The 23,387-nt window shown below is 40.6% G+C and overlaps 1 protein-coding gene and 1 long non-coding RNA gene across 4 annotated transcripts in view; one reads left to right on the top strand and one right to left on the bottom strand.

Moving 5' to 3' along the window:
* Window positions 1–4,041, bottom strand: part of LOC118160277 — a 13,033-nt gene extending 8,992 nt beyond the window's left edge. The window contains exons 1-2 of the long non-coding RNA XR_004747394.1: window positions 4,032–4,041; window positions 101–106 (exon numbers count right to left, since the gene is read on the bottom strand). This is a non-coding gene — a long non-coding RNA (uncharacterized LOC118160277). The remainder of the gene's footprint in view (window positions 1–100; window positions 107–4,031) is intronic.
* Window positions 3,723–23,387, top strand: part of ZBTB20 (zinc finger and BTB domain containing 20) — a 458,760-nt gene continuing 439,095 nt past the window's right edge. For 2 of the 3 annotated variants that reach the window (XR_004747391.1, XR_004747392.1), the window contains exon 1: window positions 3,723–3,812. The gene's annotated coding sequence lies outside the window, so the exon portion shown is untranslated. The remainder of the gene's footprint in view (window positions 3,813–23,387) is intronic. The other variant, XM_035314837.1, reaches the window with a different exon arrangement.

Below are 23,387 nucleotides of genomic sequence, written 5' to 3' on the forward strand. Positions count from 1 at the left end.
TTTTTTTTTTTTTTTTTTTTTTCCCTTCCTCCTTTTTACTCAGGCTTCTAAGCCAGCGTTTTGCCGGTAGGCTCTAGCAGTGCTCAGGGCTCCAAATGACCTGTTCCTGCAGCAAGGTGCTGCCTCTCATCCTATAGTTTCCACTTCCAGCTCTGACACTCAGACCTGGGCCCGGAGGGGATGCACAAGTCCCGCCGGGCGCGTGGGGGCCCTGAAGGCAGACGGAGCTCCCGGTGCCCAGGCTGGTGCTGAGCCCGCAGCGGGGTCGCAGCAGCAGCCCCCCTGGAGGGGTGGGCGCGCTGTCAGGCACCTGGAGCTCCGTCCCGACCCAGGGCAGGTCTGTGTCCTTCAGCAGCCTGGCTTTCCTCTGGCAGGGAGGCCAGCAGACCTGTCCTTGGGAGTCCCGTGCGCACGCTGAGCGGAAGCCCAGCCTCACCTTTAGGTTTCAGGAAAACTTTAAAAATGACTGCGGCTTATCTCTTCCTTTCGTGAAGACCCCAGGGAAGAAAAATGTGAGCATAGGAAGAGAGTCGGAGTGGGAGAAACATTTTTCATGACGCAGTAAGGTCTCTTTTTAATCGTGAAAACTTTTCCATTAGAGGGATTTCAATTTATTTGAAACCTAAGTATATTCTATAAAATAATAATAATAAAATTAATAAGTCTTAGCCTTTCCCAACCACACCAAGTCAGTTTGCAATCTGGATAGGACAGCGAAGGGTGAAGTATGCCTAATTAAACTTAAATCCAGTGCATGATGCTGTGGCTGGAACCCAGCGAGCCAAAAGCCCCTTGGCCAGGGGGCACAGCGGAGTTTGAAGGGGTGCCGGCTGCCCAGGCTGCTGGGGGATCTGGGGGCTCAGGTGCCCCCAGCCCACTTGGTGGTCCAGAGCAGAGCTCCCCGGTGTCGGCTGGGTCTCAGCACGCTTTATTTTAGCACTGGAGCAGACAGTTATCTAACACACCCACACGAGGAAGTGCTCCGGAGCAGTTATTTCATGCTTTGCCATGCCCTGTAGCTAGAGTAATTTTGGACTGAATGGCGTGTGCATGTGCCTCTTCCACTCCTGCGAGACAAAAAGCCACGCAGTTGGGTTTTGTGTGCGTGTGGTTTTTGGTTTGGGTTGTTGTTGTTTTTTTTAAACGGGACCAAAAATGGGGTATAAGACGGTCAAATCCAAATTCCAAACAAATACCACGTCAGATTAATTTTAATAATAGAGGATTTTGCTTTTCTCTTACAGGAGGAAAAAATACCAATCTTGTTTATTTTGATAAAGACAGTTGTAGCAATTTCCTGAGCTGGATATATCATTATTATAAATATTACTCACAGGTTTCCTATTTTCACATTTTCTTCATAGGCCCAGCTTATTCATAAGGGAGAACAGCTGCAGAAAATCTAAAAAAAATAAAATAAAGTATTATTATTTATGTAAAACTTTGATGTAAATAGGGAACAGTGTCCCCTGCTAGAGAATTCTGTGGGATGGCTTGCAAATCCCATACAAGAGAGATTACAGTCTTAGATAAATTGTTATTTAAATCATTTCAAGAAAACCCTGTTCATTTTTGCAGGCCATATGAGGTTTTAAGCAGAACGATCTGAATAGGAGTTCTGTTTAGAAATTGATGGCATGCTGTGGCCTTATAGATTTTAGTTGGTTTCACTCCTGTCTCATTTTATAGGACTGTTTTACAGTGTGGTCTGTATGGTAAGGAGCTCCTACTGAAAGAGATTTGTAAATGTTAATGGAGAATTAAATACTGAAATTTTAACTTCAAGTTACTTGTTACTTTTTTTTTTTTTTTTTTTTTTTATAAAGCAAAACTTTTAGAAAACCCGAGCTCTTTATATATGCTTTAAAGATTTTTTTAATGAAACAATGTACTGGAAATAGTTGTTTTTAAACAATAACTTGTTCCCTCTGTAAGGTCGGCAGTTCAAACTGTGCTGCAGAGAGAAAAGGATGGCAAATCAAAGTGAAACTGACTTCATTGATTGCGTTAGTTTGGCCCAAGAAGATTCAGAAAGTAAACAAACCATATCAACTGTGAAAAATAAATTGGATTTTTAATAATCTATCCGTTCCAATAATTCCGTTTTTTCGTGGTAAAAGAGTAGTGTTTAACTGTGCTCCAAACTCGGAGGGGACGTTGTAATGCCTACACAGCTTTAACTTCAGCAGATTTTCACTGATTTATCCACATTTCAGTGAGGAGTGAATAAAGGCAAAGGCTTTTGTCCAGAATGGTTTTGGCTTTGACAGCGTTGCCTATATTCCTGGTTATTATTTATCTCAAAAGTTAATATTTAGTTCTAGCAGCACTGATCCAATCCTCTTTTAATAGGAAACTGGCATTTCTGGATGTTTACAGCCTATGCACTTGACGTTTTCACGCTTTTTTTTTTTTCTTTTTTTTTTTTCTTTTTTTTCTGCTCAGTCCTTCAGTTTCTTCGTGTCCCACGGAGGCATTTTGCCTGCCCAGCTTTGGTGGACATTGGGTTCGGGAACGGGTCTCGTAAAAGCGCTCCCCCAGGGCAGGTAGGTCGCCGGTGGGGAGGCAAGCGCCACGCCGCCGCGCACCTCAGAGGTGTGCGAGGAGGGCCCAAGTTCTTCTGCCTGACACGCAGCAGCCCCTATATCTCAAAGCAGTTAAAATACAGCAGTGGGAAACGGGGCCGGTCAGATAGAGCCGTCCGTAGGAACAAATATGCTGTTACCCTGATGGCTGGGGTTTGGCTTGGGTGAGGTGGGCGCCTAGGGTCCCAGCCTGAGGCCTTGGGGGGCAGATGCTCACCGTAGGAAAAAGAGAGGCGCCGAAGGAGCTGGCGCTAGGTGGCACCACGCGAAGAAAGGCCATGGTCTGTGCAAGCACAAAGACCGAAAGCCTCTGGTGCCAAGGAGGGGTCTCTCCCCACCGCACATATCCCACCCGCCAGGCCTAGGGCTAGTGCCACGGCCTGTGCTGCCCTTGCTCTGCTGCTCCTCAACACCTCGTATTCAAAAAAGTGCTGTAGATGAAGCCAGTGCCACCAGGAGCAGGCACTGGCAGCATCTTCAGGATTCATCGGTGCCCTGTGTTACGCACCTTTCCTTGTGCTTTGGTGAAGTGAGCGAACACAGACCCCTAGCTGACATTTTCTGTCCGGTTTGCACAAGTGTAAACGACAGTACAAAAGGCAAACCAAAACCAGTATGCTCTCCCTCAATATTTGAGCTAGTATCAAATCTGTGATTAGATAAATTTGCATTAGCAGAAGTTGATAACAGTGGTGAAGGGGCAAGGAAACCCGCCTGGGTAGTGCCATGTCCCCCTCTGCAGAGCATCTGTGGGAAATCTTTCGGTGGTCAGCAGTGTTGCCATTCTGTAAGCTACGTCTGGAGATGACCTCTTAATGTTATGCTTCCATAGTAGATTTATCTTGGGATTGTGGTAGAGCTAAAAATGCAGGCAAGTGTGGTGTGCCAGTTGATTCTGAGGTAAACACAGTGTGGAAATTACTTTTTTTTTTTTTTTTTTTTTTTCCCACTATAAGACAGGCTTTCTAATACCTTGCTTCTAAAATCGTCAGTAGCTGAAAGTACGATCCGCCCCTTGTGGATATTGACGTAGGACTGGGAAAGTTACCTTATGGACTTCAGAGTTGTCCTTTCAGCTGACTGAAAGTTAATTATTGATTTCTCTTCCCTCCCTAGGGCTCCTGATGCCATTCTTTCTGGCTAGAAAGTTAGCGGTCCCAGTGCAGGAGTTTGGGAGTAGTGGTTTTGTGGCAGCACAAGATTTCATGGGCAGGTGGTCGGGAACAGGTAAGACGGAGGCAGATCTGGGGGGAGAGAGTAAAAAGACACCTAGGTAAAAAGCCTCTGTCCGCTAACGTGTTATGCGGGGTGGTTGTGGAGCCTGTTATTCTCTGTGGCTTTGGCTCCTCAGCCCCTAGCAATCTGATAGCTGTGTGAGTCATTGGCGTTAGTGACAGGGAGGAATGCTGACAATAAAAATAAAAACAAACAGAAAGCCCCCCAAACTCATTGTTTAGGCACAAACACAAGCAAAAACATGTTTAATTGCTAATGTGCTCCCTCTGCTGGTTCTCTAAAACTAACAAATGCTATTCCCAGGAGACCGGGCCACACCCGCTGGGACAGTGCCTTACAAAAAAATTGCATTTAAATGAATGGCTTTGAGCTCTCTTGCAATGAACAGTATTAACAGGACAAGAAGCCTTCTTACAAAGTATGCTAAAGCCTTGTATACCAGGCACGACTGTTAAGTAAGGTCAAGAAATGCCCGTTCCACTAATTTAGCCTTTTTTTGCTTTGTTTCCGGTCTTATATTCAATGGGCATTCATTTTTCTATCATTTCCCCAAGTTTGAATTTTCCATTTTGCTGCTGCTTCTAGGATTCTTCCCATCTGAAGGAGTTTTAGAAATGTTCTCGTTGGTGCTTTTAGCTTCAATTAGAGTGCACGTAGGATCTGAAGAAGCCCTAGTGTAGCTAAGGCTTTGGCTGCCTCCAATTCTTTCTGTCCCTGTCAGTTAAATCTGCTTGTCAGCTTTATACTGCTGTGCCCACTTCATCCAGTCCTTTGGCTTGAATAGCTGCTGTTTTTTTCGGGATGCTCTTGAACATTCTTCCTCGTTGTGATGCATCTGTATTTCTTTTCCAAACATAGGCTGGATTGTTTAATATGTTCCCTACACAGCTCATTTCCCCAGTAGATCTGCTTTTAAAATCCAGCCTTTTGTACTTTCATACTATGGAAAATGTCAAAGTTCTGGATAAGTCTGAGTGTTGGAATAAAAAATGAAGAAAGCTTTATTAACTCCCTTAGAATATTTGGAATGTGCGCAAGATTTTTGACATGGTAATTATATAATGAAAGATTGTCCTGTATTTCCTGGATTTTCCACCTTGTGGACTGTCACAATAAAGCGCCTCATCTTGCAGCCATCCACAGATCAGTGGGAAGTGGGAATCGGCTCTGCAGAGCTGTTGCAGGACTGGGCTCAAGTTTTCAATGTAGAGTAGTGAAAAGTTTCCTTTCTGCAAGTCTCATGCTTCCCATCTAGGTGACTGCTTATTAAATCTTTACCCAGTAGGGACAATAAACCAAACAGCCTGGTGGGTAGCTAATTGGCTGGAGTGACTCAAGCCACATATAAATCTCATTTGTACTCAGTACATTGACTCTCTCTGGCCTCATTGCTCTCTCCAGTATTCGTTCATTTTGAGACGGCTGGAATATAATACAAAGAAAATAATCCCTGGTTCTTCTTTCTCAACATGTCTCCTAGGATGCTCGTAGGATGATTCTCCATTATTTCCCTTCTGTAGGCCCAGCAGTTTAGGAACCCTTCCTCCTGAAACACAACGCAGGGAATTGCCCCCTGGTGCGGGCAGCCACAGCAGAGACATCAGGAAAGCAGAGCAGCGCCGAGACCAGATCACCCTCCTGTCACCAAGTCCCTTGACATGAGGAATCGTAGCAGGGGTTGGTACGGAGATGGCTTGCCCTCCTGCTGTACCTGCTTTGGGAATAAATAGAGAATGCAGCGCCTGGGGCTACCAATCTGGCACCTTTTGCTAGTGCTAAACTAATGAAATGGTTAGGACCAATGCAAGTTTTCAGTGAAGGCCCAGACTCTGCTGACTCACAGGCAAACCGTTTGAAGTCCAAGCAGAGTTTTGTAATTTCCAGCATTTCATAAAAATACTGCTTACAATTTCCTCTCCAAGCCATAGACAAGTTTTGAAAGCTTCAAAACTTGCTCCGATTGAATAGAAGAAGAATGTTTTTAAGGTACTGACGTTTCCTAAATGAGTTGTTCCTTTCTGAGCTATATCAACTTCAAATCATTTATCCACTAAGTCAGTCAAGCTCAGCCTGAAACGTTTCACTGCTGTGAAAGCAGCTGCTCCTGAATGAGGTTAAAAGCCAGTTGTGCTCTTGCAGTACATTTGGTTGTGCTGTACTTTGTGCTGGGCAAGAGAAAGCTCGGTCTTCTTCCCTGGCGCAGGGCATTTCTGAATTCTGGAGTTTACTTTTTTTTTTTTTTTTTTTTTTTCCTGCAGATCTCTGAGTCCCTTTTTACAGGAGACAGGATCCCATTCAGAGCTTTTCATAATGCCTTTTAGATATTTTTTTAACCTCTTTACAAAGTTCCTAAATATTTTAGTCAGCATAAAGCCATGGTGTGGTCTCAGAAGTTGTAGTGAGATTGAAGTATAGTAGCTAGAGTGACGTATGCAAGTACCAGAAAGGATAACTCACTGATTATGGAAGCAGGAGCCTTAGTTTGTTTCTAGTTTGTGGTGTAATTTCCAACAAGTCACTTCATTTCTCAGTGTCTCAGTTGCTCGTCTGCAAGATAGGCCTAATGAGGTTTATCAGTTCCTGAGAGCAGTTGGGAGAGCATTAGCAACAGCCATATTAGCTAATTTTATTGTTGTAAAAGTCTTTCTCTCTCAATTTTTTTGCTTTATCACTTTGAAAGTGTATTGCTGTCTCCTTCTTTACTGGGTTTGCTTTAGCCTCTCAGTCAAGGTTTGGGAATATATTTAGTCTTTCTCTGGCATGTCTGAACAGAACTGACACCTGAGGTCTTACTTGTAGTTTGGATGAAGCTTTCACCTCATGGAGATGAGAGCTTGCATTTACTTCAGTAGTGTAGGTGGCAGTATCTGTTCAGCCTTGATCATGCAGACTGTATTATGTTGGATCTCAGGTGAGTTTTGCACGTGTCTTGAGCCACGTGTTGTCACTGAATTCAGCCCTAGGTTGCCTTGAACAAACTGCTACTGATGACAGAGCTAACCCAGGTAAAGTTGTCTCTTATGGTGGAGTGGGAGCCCTCTTGTCTAGATGACAGCTATATCCAGCCGTGTGGAAATTTGTTCTGCTAACAAAGTTGAGCTAATTTTCATTTTGCATCCTTTTCAAGGGGAAAAAAAAAAAAAAAAAGAAAAACAAAAAGGAGATGAGATAGAAACAACTTTTCTGGAGTTTCCTGGTTAAGGCTGGTTGTTCAGGAGCATGGTTTAGGTGTCTGTAGGCTGTTTTAAAGAGTTATTAAAATCTGGTTGAGTAATGTTACTATGGAACATTGGCTTCGATGTGGGAGAAGGATACAAATGGAGCATTTAGGAGGGAGGTTTGGGAAGAATGTGAGCAGCTAGAAGAAATAAAAGCTGAGATGCAGGCAGGGGGCAGAGCTGTTCAAAGAAAATGAGGACAAAAAGTCTGAACTTCATGCAAAAAGAGAGGCTAACGTGGTCCCACTGGCAGGAGAGGGAGAAAATTGTACCAGCAGGACTTGGTTCGAATAGGGCCAGAGTGAGGTGGGATGAGGCCACAGCCCTTTCCTTTTCCCTCATGAGCAGTGAGCTGGAATAATCATCATATAATAATCATCAGAGGACTGTGCTCATGGGATAAGAAGTTCCACGTGAAGTTTCTGAATGTCTGTGTATCTGCTAAAAAGTTTATAGGTCATGTTTTGCCCTAAGTTATGTTTGTATAAAAGTGTTGTAATTCCATGAAATTTAAAAGAATCAACATTGAACTGAGAGCTGAATTTAGCTTTGTATTTCTAGCCTACTGGCTGCAGCTGGCGTACATCTGAAGCAGTAAAGATGATACATGGAACTCCACAAGTGATTTGTGACCAGGAGACAGTTTTCTCTAGGACAGTGCTGCTGAATTTGACCTCATTTTTGCTGTGTTAGATACTGTTTCCCTTGTGGCAGCGTGCATAGGTGTATTAATAAGATTCCTACCAGATCTCTCCTTGAAATCTGAGCTTTGGAGGTTTGATGAAAAGGCTTGCTTTCAGGAGGTGTTGGTGATTATTCTCGTCATATCCAGGCAAAGCCTGCAAAGAATTTAGCATCCAAAAGATGCTTTTTTCTTCTTCTTGTTATTCTTCACCTTTTTTGTTGTTGTTGTTGTTGATCATTTCCAAAGCCTTAATCCTGAGACCTTGCGTGATTTTTTGTTTTGTTTTGTTTTGCTTTGTTCTCATTACCCACAAAAGAGAAGTGCCCGTTCTGTCTAAGTTTTTCCTAGGCTTTTTAGATAAAGGAGTGACACAAGTACTTCAAAACAGAGCGCAGTTATCAGCTGAGGTCAGCCGGAGAAGGGAATGCTCACAAAAGATTCCAGGACAGTTTAGCCATAGATAGCTGCTGATATGAATAAATAGCACTCTGCCTTTCTGAAGAAACTTACTCAAATATCTTGTAGAGTTTAATGAGAATAGCTAGTTTTGCTTAACTCTAGTAGCTGAATCAACATTATTATTTCCATTTTTTAAATCAGGAACAGTCGAGGCACAGAGAGAAAGAGGAAGTGATGCCTTTCTTTCTTCCTTCCTCAGTGTATTGTACAAGCAGATGGGACCTGGAAAAGTCAAGACCATGTTCCACGGACAACGGAAGCTCAAATGGTTCCTGGCCATATTAAAAACTGTTAAAGCTCTTTTTTTTTTTTTTTTTTTTTTTTTTTAAATCACTGTGGTAGTGAAACACATATGCAACTTACTTGCCATTACAATCTTATTCTAGTTTCAGAATTATATAAAAAAGACCCTACTGTAACTCAAAATTGAGGCCAAATATATCTAACATGTCCACTTGTCAACAGTCTTATTATTAATAGCAGATTTTTAAAATATATATATATATTAAATTTTGCTTGCTTATTTTAATATTATTATTTATTATTGCTCTCTTAACCCAGTTAATGTAACTTCAAAGGCTGGTAAGCAACAAGTAACTTTTTTCCAATTGGCTTTCCCACAGCTGGGTATGTCCTAGTGAGGTCCAGCCTTACATTTGAGTCCATTGTGTCCAAGAAAGACATGTTCAAAACCTGGACCAGTCTCTTACCTCTTTTTGTACAATAATAATCATAGGGGAAGATTATACTTGGCTGAAATAAGCAGTGGTGTTGCTTGCTTCTTGCAACAGTCATCAAAAGAAGACTGAAGCTCGGTATCACACATGAATATAAAAGTACCTACAAACAGTTAGGTTGTTCTGGGCTTCTTGTGTGTGTAACTGCTTGTCTGCATAGCTGCTCAGTGGGAGTTGCAATATGTAGAGGAGAAAATAGCCCCTAAGGGTTCTTTGGACACATATTTAAAGAGGATTGTTACTTGTCTGTTTAAACTGTCAGTGGAAACAAACATATGCAAGTAATAATGGAAGCCTGCGAGTACTGGATTTGGGCAGAGCACAGATGTATTACTGCTGAGGCATCTGTCAGAGAATGAACAGTAGGAGGAACTGAGTTATTTGTACGTCCAACTTGAAAGCTGTGCAGTGAGTAGGTGCATTTAACTTTTTGTTACTTGGGAATGAGATTCAAATCTCAATTCCTGAAAACTTGCAAGCAACTTTTGGTTTTGTAGAACTTTCTGATACATTCCCACCTCCCAAAAGCCAGTTTTAATGTCTGTTGATGCTTAGAAGACCAGATTGGAAGGACAGCAACAGAAAGTTTTATTAGCTAGCACAATTAATACTTTCTCCGTTGAGAGCCAAATTCGTCTAGTTTAGTATGTTTACAAAAGAAAAGGCTGGAATGCAGAGTAAGGTTTTTTCTTTATCAGAGACATATGGACTCACCATCGCTGGGTATATTTGTGAGACACTGTAACAAAGAACACTCCTCAGGCGTGTCTCACGTTTCAGGACTCGAAGGGCAAAGTGGATGAACGTCCCTTCTAGGAAACGGGTGAACCAGCTTTTTTCATATGCAACCTCCAATTCCAGTAATCCTCAAGAAGCTTGTAAAAGCCAGGATGGAGTCAGTAAAATCTCATCTTATTAACCTCCAGAAGGACACAAAGAGCTTTGGATCTCAAGGCTGGTCTGGATGCCAAGTGCACCTCTTAAGTACTCTCATATTGTCTCAGCCTGCTGTAACTTTTGGTAGACACAGTACAATAAGGTTCATACAGGAGATGAAGAGACCAGGTTTACAGGGAGAACTCCCACCCGAGAGAGGCAGATCAAGCTGCTTGGTACAGGAAAGCCAATAAATGCCTTGTTTGTTTGCTGTTTGTTTTCTCTCACTAGAGATCTTTCCCTGTTATCCTTTCATTTATGCATAATGACCCGTTTCACAGACTGAATGGTCGCTGAGATTTGTTTGCCTCTGCTGGTAAGCACCGGTCCTACGAGAGATGTTCCTCAAGACAGTTGCATTTGAATACTCCTACTTTTTAGGATGCTTATATCCGGTTTACATGGTAAACTCAGACGTAGGGAAATTCTGCAGGTTACACACTTGCTTCTGCATGCTATTGTGGTAATAAAAACTGTCAACTTTTTTTTTTTCTTTCTCATTAAGCATTTTCACTGTTATACATTTGCTTACTTAAATGAGCTTCTGGTTTTTGTTTTTGTTTTTTAATTTGCAGAGGTACAACTTTTGCTGCATGTAATTAAGGCACACGGAGTCTTCAGAACTCCAAAGGAGCGCTTTATGCAGCACTCCATTTTTCCTTCAGGGTGCAGTGAACCATATATATCTACATGGGTTTGGGGGAAAGGAGGATTAAGGAGTCAACAGCTATGTAAACATTCAGTCAGCAAGCCCAGTGGATACTTGTTTCTTAACCTTTTTTTAAATTATTATTATTGTTTTGAACTCATCTTTTTGTGGCCCTTCCTCCAATTACAGTGGGATTAACTGATGTGTTTAGGGGGAAGTTCTCCTTGACCCTGTTGTTTTCCAAAGTTTCAAACATGCCAAGAGCAAGGTGGGAGCATCGAGGGGAGGTTGAAGAAAGTCTAGTGGGGAATTTCTCTTGGCTGTCTGGGAAGCCTGGGTTCATAAGCTGAATTTATGGCTGAACCAGCGTTAGCCAGAATGGATGAGACTCCCATTGACTCAGAGTTGTTCTCCAAGTACTTCTGTGGGGACACACCAGGAAAGATGCAGTTCTGCATGACTCAAGAGGGACTTTAAAGGCCCGTGCTCCATTTCTTAGGAAATATTTAGGCAAGGGTCCACTTTGCCATATGCCTAAAACTATTAGACTTCAAATCTTTTTTGCTCATTGCTTATTTACAAAGCTTTTGCTCTTCTCTGTCTTCACTCTCAACATCGGTATATTTAAAAAAAGCAGCATAGCAAGCCGAGCAAATGCAGTGGTGTTCAATTTGCTTGCTTATTTTCTGCCTGAGCAGGTCGTGAACCTGCTCCTTGTGGCAGAAGGGGCCATATGCCGTGGCTCCTCTGCCACATGACCCGATTTGCCATGCATGCACCGAGTTTACGGCTTAAGTTTGATACGGGTGTAATATCCATGCTCAGGAGCTCCAAAGCTTCCTGGAATCATTGGGTTTGCTGTGAATGCACCAGAGCTAACTAATTTGGTTGGTTGAGGTGCATCTGACGTGTCCCAGAGTTGCTTGACTGCATCCATGGTTGTGCTGTGCTTGTGAGGGAGCGCATCCTCCTGGATGACCATCACCAGGAGTAGGTCATGAGCAAGATGAATTGTGTGTAAACACAACAAAGGTCAAGGATCCTGAGTACAACCCTCAAACACTGTTTATTATTATTATTATTATTATTATTATTTTGATTTGGGTATTGTTTATGATGGCCTTAGGTAAGGTACATGTAAAAAAAAGATGATGTGGAAAATGTAACTAAAAGCACTTTTTGGGGCTGCTGCAGACCGTCTTACCGATCTGAGTATTTTGACTTCACCTCTCTGCTCCTCTGTTCCCTAGCTCTAAAATGGAGTGACAAGAGTAACTTCTTCGTGCCTTGAAGCTTAACGAGCATTTTGCCAAGTGCTTAGAAATCTTTAGGTGAAAAGGCTTGGGATAAGACAGCGATTATTGCCACATTTACCTTCTCTTGATCTGGGAGGAGTGAGCAGAAAATCCAAACACTTGTGTTACCACGAGAAATGAAAGTGCGCTCTTTTCAGAAATTTCCCCAGTAAGGTAGCGTTTCATGCCATCTGGAAATTTCTCCGCAGACCTGTCTTGTGAAGCTTTAATCCTTTCCCTCCGTATAGTGTTTTGCCTGATCACGTCATCCGGGGAAGAATACAGAAGTGAAACAAAGGAGGGAAGTGCGAAAAGGCCGATTTTTGACTACTTCTGAACCTCGTGTTCAGCTGATGCCAGTGGAAGTTTTAATTCCAGCCCCGGGTTGCAGTTAGCTTTCTGGGTTGTGGAGGATGAGCAGAGGTGGGTATCTGGGTAGGGAGGAAAACGCCGTGAGCAAGAAGTGAGCGTCCGCTGCCGTCGTGTGAATGACTGAAGGAGTTGTAGTTGAGAGGGTAATCCCCGGGCAATGGAGAAAGGTGGCTGTGACACGATGAGCGACGTCGATGTGTTGTTTGTATCTTACCTCCTGGCAGAGCAAAGTGTTCAGGAGGGCAGGATTCAGGAGCAGGGGAGAGGTGAAGCTGAACTGGATCGGGAACAAAGGGTGGGAAAGAAGGGGAAGGTGCGGTTCTCCAGCAGCAACTGCTGGGGTGCCTGTGTTTATTCTGGAGTTTGTGGTGGAGCTGAATATCATCAGTGGCAGCGCCGTGTGTAGTGTTCTCGGTATAAATAGAATCCACAAATAGTTTTGTAGAGAGTCAGGATTTTATTTTGCTTGCGAAGTTGGACCTATTGTGACTCTCGGCTCTGCCATTTCTCTCCTTACCTTATTGGTGGGATAAAGTTTATATTGCTTAGCCCCAAATCACATATATTAATACGCTTTCATCTCTTTTCTCTGTTGCTTTGTTTATCTGTCTCCGTCTATCTCTCTGTGCGCCTGCTGCTTGTCTGCCTGCCAGTTTTTTCTTTGTCTCTATCACTTCATCATTGAACCCATCTGTGTAGAAAATGGGATATTTGGCTGTCTTGTATTTTTTTTTTTATTATTTTTTTTTTATTTGTGTCATTTTGTTCCCTCAGACTTACGAGGATAAAACTCGCACTCCTGGGGGTGCCAGGCATTTCAGCTCTTGCATTTAGGAGGAGCCGTGATGCTTTTTGCGTCTGTTTGTCTGTCCATCTGTCTGCTGGTCTATAATAAGCTGTGCAGCGAGACAGCAGCTTACTATCTGTGTGTGTGAAATTAGCTAATTGGTGTTAGCAGCAATATTTTCACATGTTTTATAAGCAAAGTGCAGCAAGGTATATAAATGTAGATATGATCCAGAGACACACACACATACACACACACGCGCGCGCACGCAAGCCTGTCGCTGCTCATGCATAGACGCTCAGAAGTAATTAATGTTAATAAGATTTTAATGTGCTTGTGAGATCATAATGAGGAGAAATGAATGCTGTGATTAGAAAAAGGTAACTGTGTGTGTGTTTTGGCTTAGAACACGATTTCCCCTCTTTTTTTATAAATCACAATTTCAGAACTTGTTTGTGATTGCATCAATCGGTTTTTATTTTCAAATTAGAGGTCTGTTTAGCCATTTGAATGATTAGCCAAATAAATGGGTAAAACCCTGATCATAAGGAACGGTGCAGATTTTTTATTTTTTTTCCTCTTAGAAAGCAATGCTAGTATGTGACAGTGCTGGGCACCCTCATCCTTCTAGCATTACATTTTTTTGATGCTGCTTTTAAAGCCTCCTCAGAAGCTGCTCTCAGAGACAGTGCTCATTTTTTACAAATAGAGATGTTTATCTATAGGTGTCTGCAATGCATAATCAACCACTGAAACTATTGTGCCAAGGCACATTCCCGTTCATCAGTAATGATGAATCCTCAGAGTCCAGATGATCACATGATACCTTGATAATATTTTGAAATAATTAGTTTAAGAAAGCAGAACCGTATACATTTTTTTTTTTTTTTTTTAATTTTAATCAGTCAGCATCCAAATAAGGGAGAGAGGAAAGTGTTTGCAGGAAATATTTTACAAGCTAAGATGTTCTTTCATGCCGGATGCTGTGTAGTCACCAGACCCCAGGCTGGCTAGCATCCAGATGGACACTAGGGGTCCTTCCCTCCAGCAAATCAGGGAAAGTATTGTCCAGAGGGCTTTGCTTTCATTTGCATATTTATTATTGTTTTTATTTTGAGTAATAAAAAAATATAAAAATATTAAAAACTTCTTACCTGATAGTGCTATACAAGTCACTCCAGGATTGGGCTAAATTTTATTTTTTTAAATCGATATTGAGAGATTATATATTCTATTTTAAAACCATCTACAATTTAAAAAGCGGGTTAAAGAAGTCCCTGCTCCTCGCTGCATGCTACCCACTTCTTTATTTTGGTGGTGCCTGGTGTGGTTGGTGTTTAGAGGTATTAGATCTGTGTTTGAATTTGTGGAGTATGATTCATTTCCAGAAGCTGCCGAGGTACCACAACAGTGTTTGTGATGAGAAATGGTGGAACGTGGTGGTATGATTGCAGTTTCCAAATTGTGACGAACAAAAACCAGCGTCAGGAGATACGACTTTGACATGACTTGAAGTCTCCAAAGAAGATGATCTGACAGTTCATTTATAATGAATGAATTTATTTTGGGGAAAGGAAACATCAGGCAGTTGGTGTATTTGTTTATTCCTCTAAACACTCCGTGCAGCAAGCTGCTATACAGTAGGGCCTCTAACTCTAGTTCGTCATTCAGATAGCTCAATCAAGGAACGTAATACAGGAACTTTAATTTTCTAAGGTACCTTGGGATATATCATCTGCATATGTGTGCACTTAAGTGTGTCTGTGCGAGTGCACTCAAAGCATCTCTGAAACCTGAACTTCCTTGCATTAAGGCCATAATGAAGTATTACCCAACTGCTGCCAGTGTCCAGGTAATTTTTAATGAGCCTGGATGAAACAAGGAAGCCTTTACTTCACCTAAGTGCTTATATAGTTTGAGAAGTGCTTTAAATTGTGACTTAAATAAAATGATCTTCTAAGCTACAGCTGTAAGGAAGCAACTCATTTGCTTTAAAAATCATAGATGCTTTCCATAGGTAATTTTATTAACATCTTTTGAAAAATATGGGATTCTATGATTCTAATGTTAATCCCAGTTTAGGATTAGCATTGAATTGAATTAATATTGAATTCATGGAATATGATTCATTTCCAGAACATGCTGAGGTACTACAACAGTGATTGCAATGAGAATTGGTAGAACATAGAGATATGACTGCAATTACCAAATCCTGGTAAGCAAAAACCAGCGTCAGTAGATACAGCTTTGACATAATTTGAAGTTTCTAAAGAAGATGATCTGACAGTTCAAATCCCACTTTGGGATTAGTATCCTCTTGCATTGTTTTTTCATTGCTTGTTTCTGCTTGTTTCCTTTATATTAACATTCCAGTTCCCAAAACTGGCTTCCACAAAGTTAAAGAGTGAGAGTAGAAATGAGTTAATGATAAACTCCAATACCACTGAATTTTAAGCTTGGAGCAGGAAGCAGCTAAGCTAAGGACTTTCTCTTTAGTTTTTCTGAGTCCTAGATGGGAAAAAAAGTGATGCTCTAAATATCAGAGTTGAAGTAGCTGAACTGCCTTCAGCTATAGATTGAAAACTCCTTAAGAGAACCTCAGGAAGAGCTGAGGCAAATTGGCTAAATGCATGAAGTCAGTACACAAAAATGAGTTGCGTGGAATCTTTAGGGGACTGCTTTAATTCAGGAGTAAATTAGTCTTAGGCCACTGTAGCTTAACTGAATAAGGAGCTACAGGGAGCTTTGCTGTTGAATTACAGCATCTACTGACAGCTTCAAGACAATTAAATGTGTGCATATTGAAGTCAGACATCAGTTGATTTGTCTTAACTTTCTCAACACCTCCATGCAGACTTGGCATTAGAGACAGATAAGCTGTCCCAAGAAATTCATTTGATATTGGGGATCCAGAACAAAACAAATTTCAATATCTCCTTTGCTCTGTGGAAAACATTATACTACCGATTATTGCACTGTTCTTGTCAGAGTATTGGTTGCCCTGCCTGTCCTTGGACACCATTGTTTTCCTGTGCAGTTGTTGGAGAGTCCACAGCTAATGAGGATGGCTTTTTGTTAGAGTCACTTTGTACGCACCTATGCCCCAGTATTTGGGAACAAAGCATATCAAATGTAGAGGTACCATATACTCACAGTGACTTCTAGAATTGCTAAAAGAAAAGCGAGCGTATTCACAAGTTCTGTCTCCCTTTTGCAACTGGCTGCCTTAGTCACATTTGGCTACTCTGGTGTAAGGTTAGTGCAAAGGTGAGAAAGAGTGTGCTTTTGATGTGGTTGTAATGGTAGAACAGAATATCTTGGGAGCATAGTAGTGGCAAGCCATCTTGGGAGAAACTCATTTTGTCTTAAAGAGGCCTATGCACAGTGTGAAAATAGGAGCTCATAAGCGTATGTTCAGATTGTGCCCTGAAGAATGTTTTAAAGTATGTTTGCCAGCCTTACTTGTATTACATTCATTTAATTTGACTTTATTCCTAAGTGCACATATAAGGTTAAAATGCTGTTAATTAAAGTTTATAATTGACAAACTGTGAGTTAGCTGATAGAATCTCCATGCTAAACAACATTAGATTTCTTCAATCATTTGCACAGCGAAAACCTCTGCAAATGGATGGATGTAAAAAATATCTGTAGGTTCTACCTCTGCCAGGCCAGCAGAGAAAGTAAGTGATCAACTTGAAGGCTTTCTTGGAAGTAGTCATCTGCTAGCCTCAAATTGGATGTATTTGTTCAAGTATGCTAGCTGATCTCTGTTTTTTTTTTTTTTTTTTTTTTTTTTCATATGATACAGAGACAGAGAACACATATTCTGAAACTGTCAAGACTGAAGTTCTAAAGAAATGATTATCTCATCTTACTTGCCCAATTCCATATTTATGCTTCTAAATAAGCAGCTACGTTTTCCAGAGTGCACAATGCCCAGAAGCTCCTGCTGAGTGTGCTGGATGCTCAGAACTTTTAGTAACATGGCTTTAAAAGAGCAAAGTTAGGTACCGGTTTTGAAACTGTTAGAGCACTTGTCAGTCAAGATGAGCTTAGAAATTCCAGATAAATGGTGTCATATTTCTGCCAAAAACATTATTTCATGAAGTTGTATAATTGTAGCATATAGTATTTACATGAAAGTAAAACATACAGTTACCTATAGGAAGACAGGAGCTATTGAAGAAACTAAATAAGTTGTTCGTATACTCTGTCACCTCTGCTTCTGAAAGTGTCAGAAACTTCTGAGCTAGATGAGGAAGGCCTTCTAATGAAGAAGTATGGAAAAAACTGGTGATGGAGGAAGCCCTACCTTACTCTGCCATGGGATAATTGGCCAAGTCTTTGAACAATGTAGGTACAGGTTTTCTACTAGATTACAGTTCTATTTTATGTTGTAATGGATATTCCTACTAGCCAAATACAAGTTTTTTCTTTTTTTATTTTTTTTTAATAAGCTCTTGATCTCAGTGTCACTTTGCAGCAGGTATCATGTGGTCTACAGCCTGTTTCAGACATGAAAGGAATGGCTTAACTTTTCTGAAGTTATGTGTGTGAAAGATATTTGGAAATTTGAAGTTTCAAGTAATGTAAAGGCAGACAGCACTGACCAACTAGATGGAGTTAGAAGCAGTAGTCGCTGTAGTATAAATTCTTGGTATTTAATTTCTTTTCACTGGTGGGCATGTTTCTCCAGTCATTAGCAGAATTCCAGTGGCTTCACATTGGCTGCATTCATCACAGAAATATAGAAAATAGTTTATATATGTTTATGTATGTGCTAACTCATACACTTATGCCTGTATTTACAAGTAGTGCATTTGGAAAGAGTCAGAATGTACAAGAAGTGTTTGGGTAATGGTTCAATTTGTTTGGAAAATGTTGGAAGTTAGTCTTGCTCCCATTCCCCAAACAGTTCTGCCACTGACGTAAATAGGACTAGGCCTTTTTATCCACGCATGCATGAGTTATTCAAGAAAAATTGCAAACTACATGAGCCACTCAGATACCTAGCAGCTCTGAGCCCTGCCCACATGGGGATTCTTATCTGACCACACAATAAATGTCTTTCCTTGGATAATTGTCCTGGTCACCTCAACAGCACTTAAGGCAAGCCATGTGGCGAGTGCCGCCTTGTCCTGCCTGTGGTGGTAAACTGTCCTGCTCCGCTCACAGCTGAAACACCGTCGGTGTCAGGCTCTGATCTTTCCATTCAAGAGTGGAGAGGAGGCCCAAGGCAACACAGGGTGGGGAACATGGGGAAGGTGAGCAGGGAGTGGGATGGAGGGTTGCGAGAATGGGGTTGGACCCTGGTTCTGTGGCGGAGAGGAAAGCAGGGAGGGGATGAAGCAGGGGGCAGTGCCATGGGGTGGGCTGTGATAGAAAGTGCATTGTGTAAATGTGCTTCAAGTAGAGTCGGTGTTAGAAAGGTGGGGAGGTGAGGGAATGGAGAGAGATCTGTTTTGAAGGACAAGAATAAACAACACAGGCACGCTGCCACCTGTGCACCTTGGGGGTTCATCACAGAACTGGGAGATGTTGTTGCCAGTGCGATGGTACCACATGAAACTTTTTTGCTTTTGGAAAAGCTTGAAAATATTAAAACAAAATATAGTTGAGGCCCACTCCTTACTGGATTGTCAGCTCTTCCTTCTTAATATAATAGTCCAGTCTTGATCAATGCATTATTAACAAAATCATGCTTGAATACTGTGCCCTGGGTACAATTATTTTCAGCACTCTACCTTTACTTCTTCTTTTGTTGTGTTCCCTATTGTTCCTTTTTCTTCCCCGACAGTAAGCAGATGACAATAAATTGTTAAATTTACTGCCGCCACTTTGCCATGACTTGGTGCTGAAATCAGACCAGCTGAAAGGCCTAGCAGGTACTGTTTTTGTTAATCTCATGACACGATGGATTTATTTGTAATCATGTAGCGCTTCCTGAAGCCTAATGGATTGACAGGCATGCTGTAATGACGTTGTCCTGAAGGATCATTAGGGATACCACCACTTCTGTCCTAGATTACTTGTTCAGGTACATGTCTTACTGAAATCCAAGCATGAAGACAAACCCTTTCTGGGATGAAATTTTGTCTTCTTAAGATATGTGATAATTTATGTAATGCTTCGTAACTCTTGTCCTTCATATGTGGCTTCTTTGGGAGGGAGATTCTCCTTTAGTCCTTGCCAGTTCTATTCTGGAACCCTCAAAAAAAAAAAAAAAAAAAAAAAAAAAAAAGGTGTAAGGAACACTCAAAGTCCTCTTCACTGTCCAAAAGAGGATAGACTGTATGTTTTGTTATTCCTGACAAGTATTTGTCCAGACTGTTAAGTTATGAGTCCCACTTCAAGTGATCTATTCTAGTACCTCATTATTCTTACCCTTAGAAAGACTTTCCTGTTGCCTAACCTGAATCTTCCTTACTACAGTTTATTTTGCTTACTTCTCTGACAGTGATTCCCATTCCCTTTGCAACAGCTTTTTATGTACTGGTAATCCGGGTAATGTAGTCATTTCTGTCAGTAATTCCATTCAGTTTATGGTATCTGCGTTTATGATCATTCATGCTCTTTTCTGGATGTTCTTCATCTGTTTCCTGAAAAGCTCTTTCCATAACTGGACAGTTTGCCTCTTCAATCTTCCCCAAACTGCATAGAGCTGAATGAAAACTTCCTGTGTCCTCAGGGCTGCATGCCTGCTTATAGAAAGCTCCAAATGATGATTGTTCCCTTGTTTCACCAAAATACTGCAAACTTATATCAAGCTTATAATTCACAATAACCCTAGATCCTTTTCTGAAAAACTGCTACCTTCTCAGTTATACCCCATCCTGTATTTATGTTGTTAATTATTTCTGCCGAAGCACAGTATTTTATCCATACTCTTGTTCAATCTCATCCAGTCCCTCTAGACCATTTCTGTTATTGCCAAGGTCATTTTGAATTTTATTCAGGCACTCAGTGCATTTCCAGGTTCATGTGGTCTGCAAGCTTAATAAACATGTTTTCTATTCCATCATCTAGGTTAATAATGAAAAGTTAAATAGAACAAAACTCAGGGCAGCAACCCAGTTATTGTAGTCTTGTATTTTGATAATTAATGTGTGGATTCCCTTATCTATGAAGTTTTGTATCTGTGACTATCTGTGTTATCTGCATCTGACTATGCTTGCTTTGCTCCAAGCTTGCTTGTAAGAATGTTATATAAAACTGCCAAAGGCCAAAATAAAGTTAAGGTACTGTTCTGGACGGAAATTAGGTTGTTTTAACATGATTTGTTCTTAAATCAATGTTGATTACTACTCATCTTTTTAGTTAGGTGTTTTCATTGATTGTTCAAAATTTTATTTTCTGGAAATTAAGCTTACGTTGACTGGTCAAGAATTCCTTTGTTCTTTCTTTTCTCTTTCTTTTCTCTCACTTTTCATGGTAGGTACTGTATTTATTCTTCCAAACTTTTCTTGTCTTTCACAGAGTCTCCAGAACTGTTTCAGACAGCTCTTTAAGGATACTGGGATGAAATTCATCAGGCCCAAATGACTTGAGAAATACCTAACATAGTTAAGTGCTCTAATCTGTTTGATCTTCTGAGTAAGAACATATCCCTCTTCATGAGTATTAAGCAAATTATCCATGTCTCTCCACTGGAAATTTTGAATGAAAGGTGACACAAAAAAAGGTGTAAAGCACTTCAGCCTACTCACATCATCTGTCAGTTGATCTTCCTCTCCATTGATTTACAGATCCACATTTTCCTTCATCTACCTAATGTACTCACAGAGTGGCTTCTTGTTACTCTTGGTATCCCTCGTTAGTTTTGTGCTTTGAGCATAATGATTTTGCTCCTTCGTGTTTGTACTATTTTTTATAATTATCCTCTTCTTTTCTGATATCCTTCTGTTTTCTTTGGGCTTTTTTTTTTTTTTTTTTTTTTTTTCCATTTGATAGCAGTAAAGAGCTCATAATTTAATGATGATTTCATCATAATTTCTTCAAAGAATGGTTATGTCTCCCCCCCCCTTTTTTTTTTCCCTGTAGACTCTCCCTGAGACTTCACTCAACAACATTACTATCCGTGTTGCACTCTTACCCACTCAGTCTGCCCATACAGGCTAGAGCTCAGTCTAGAAAAAATGCCCATTTGGTCTTCTCTTTACTTTCCAAATAAAAGAAAAAAAAAAAATCTCATCAGTGCATTCCATGAAGTTTCTGGAAAGCTGTGATCTGCTGTTTTCTTTTCTCCAAAGAATGTGCATAATTAATCCTCATTTTCACCAACTTTTTCATGCAGGCACTTCAGCTTATCTTACTAATTGTTTTGAAAAGTCAGACTCATCTTCCTGTTTGGTAGTTTGTGGTATTTCCCCGTCGTGGTGGAGCCTGGGTTCTTTTGCCTTTAATCACTACCTGTGGTTTTTCACGAGGTTTGACGCTCTGCGCATTCTGGACCTCAGTGCGTGCTTGTGCTTTCTCAGTTTTACAAGGCAATATGCCTTTCCTTTTTTTCCTTTTAGGTATCCTCACACAGGTTATATATCCATATATGTTACAGCCATGTAAGTAAGTCTGTGAATTTTCTCTCATACTAATTAAGCCTCGATCTTGATGATGCATTAAGGTTTCTAGTTTATTTTCCTATTCACCAAATTTCTAGTTTATTTTCCATTTCACCAAACTTCTTGTCTTATTATATGGACATAGAAGATACTTGTCTAATAGACATTTTTTCCAGTTTCATTCCCCCCTCCAGCAACCTCTTTTCTATCTCACTCACCTACTCTTTCCAGTTCCTATCCATGCTACTGTAGTTAATACTTAGCTGATAAATTTTTTTCACCTGCCCATCTTAGTAAAAGACCTCCATTAACTTAGCAAGACGGTGCTCTGACATCCTTCTCCTTTTCTGTGAAGTGACCTGTCAACTTGCCCATAATAGCATTTCCTATGGTCCAGGAAGACAAATCTCTTAAGAGATGCCATCAGGCTCCATGTGTGATGTAGTTATCCTTAGCATTTTGTCTTTGCCTGATCCCTGCTTCTGCTGTGAGGACTGGGAGGAACACTGATTCCTTCACCACTTTGCTTCTAGAAAATTGCAGTCACTTCTGAACCTTGATGTCCCTAAAGTGTTTTTGTAGATCCTTAGGTATTTATTATGCCCTCTCTGTTGTGTTGTGCCCTCTTCTATTGTTACTTCTCTGAGTTGGAATGTCCAGGAGACTATCCTGTCCTCACTTAAAAGCCACTTAATTCTATTGCAATCTGCATTTACTGACTTAAAAAATGGTTTATAGTATCAACATATTGTATTTATTTTCCGACACTTTTGGCTTCCACTTATTTCTTTTTTCCTTTTTTAAATTCTTCTTCATTTTTTTTTTTAATTACTTCTTCCTTAGTTTGCAAATTCCTCGCAGCAAGGTTTTGTTCTCTCATGTCAGCTATGTTTCCATAGACTTGCTGTTTTTCTCTCGATTCTCCTTGTACATAATTTGCTTTTCTTGGTAGCTTTTTTGGAAGTTTTGCAGATCAGTGCCATTGCAACCATATGGTTCCCCATAATTGTGCTCTAAAATTACTTTGTCCAATTTTTGTCCCAGCTTTGTGCAAGTCTCCTCTATAGACTAACTCTGTTCATTCTCATTTGCTGTTTCAGTCTGTTGTGAACCAGGTGAAGGTGCGATGGTCTTTCTTTAACCTTGTTAGTTAATAGCAATTCCAGAGAGTTTGAACTGTACATCTTAAGGCAACAACAGATTTCCATAGTATTGAGCCAGCAATGTTTGCAATGTTAGCCTGAGAGGAAAGTTTCTTCACAGCAGATACTCATTAGCCCTTGACTTAGTACTTGGAAAGATGGAAGGACATCTGAACACGGATCTGCAAGTTTTTCCTTTTGTTTGTTTTCTTTTTGTTTTTAATAACAAACCATTGGAAAATTCCGGAGAAGATAATATTTAAATTATCTATACAATCTAGTTTCTTACATTAGTTCATTTAGAGACCAACATTTTAAAATGATAGTTGAGTACTGGTTTCTTAACTTCAGTCAACCTAGAGGAAAATGCAGGCAAGACAGCAATTTAGTCTCCTTCTGCTATCAGTGGAGGAGAAATACCCCTACAGAGCTATTCATCCTAAATATATTAGAGTTTTGGGATGGGATTAATGGCTCACTGGAGATGATTATGGTGTCTCCAGTTAGATACCTAACTTTTAGGAATTTAATAGTTAGATTATAAGCATCTTAGTCCCATGCCTGATCAGATTTCTCTGAAGAATATTTCCTCTATTCAAGTATACAACACAGAAAGCTACCATGGTTTGTCTAGCTTTGGAGAGATTTTGTATGTTAGAATTTTCCAGAGTTTGGGAGGGTTATAGACCTTCTAAAAGATTTCATTTTTTTAAACCTCAAGTTAT

This window comes from Oxyura jamaicensis, chromosome 1, assembly GCF_011077185.1.
Source record: "Oxyura jamaicensis isolate SHBP4307 breed ruddy duck chromosome 1, BPBGC_Ojam_1.0, whole genome shotgun sequence".
In the NCBI taxonomy this organism is placed as follows: domain Eukaryota; kingdom Metazoa; phylum Chordata; class Aves; order Anseriformes; family Anatidae; genus Oxyura; species Oxyura jamaicensis.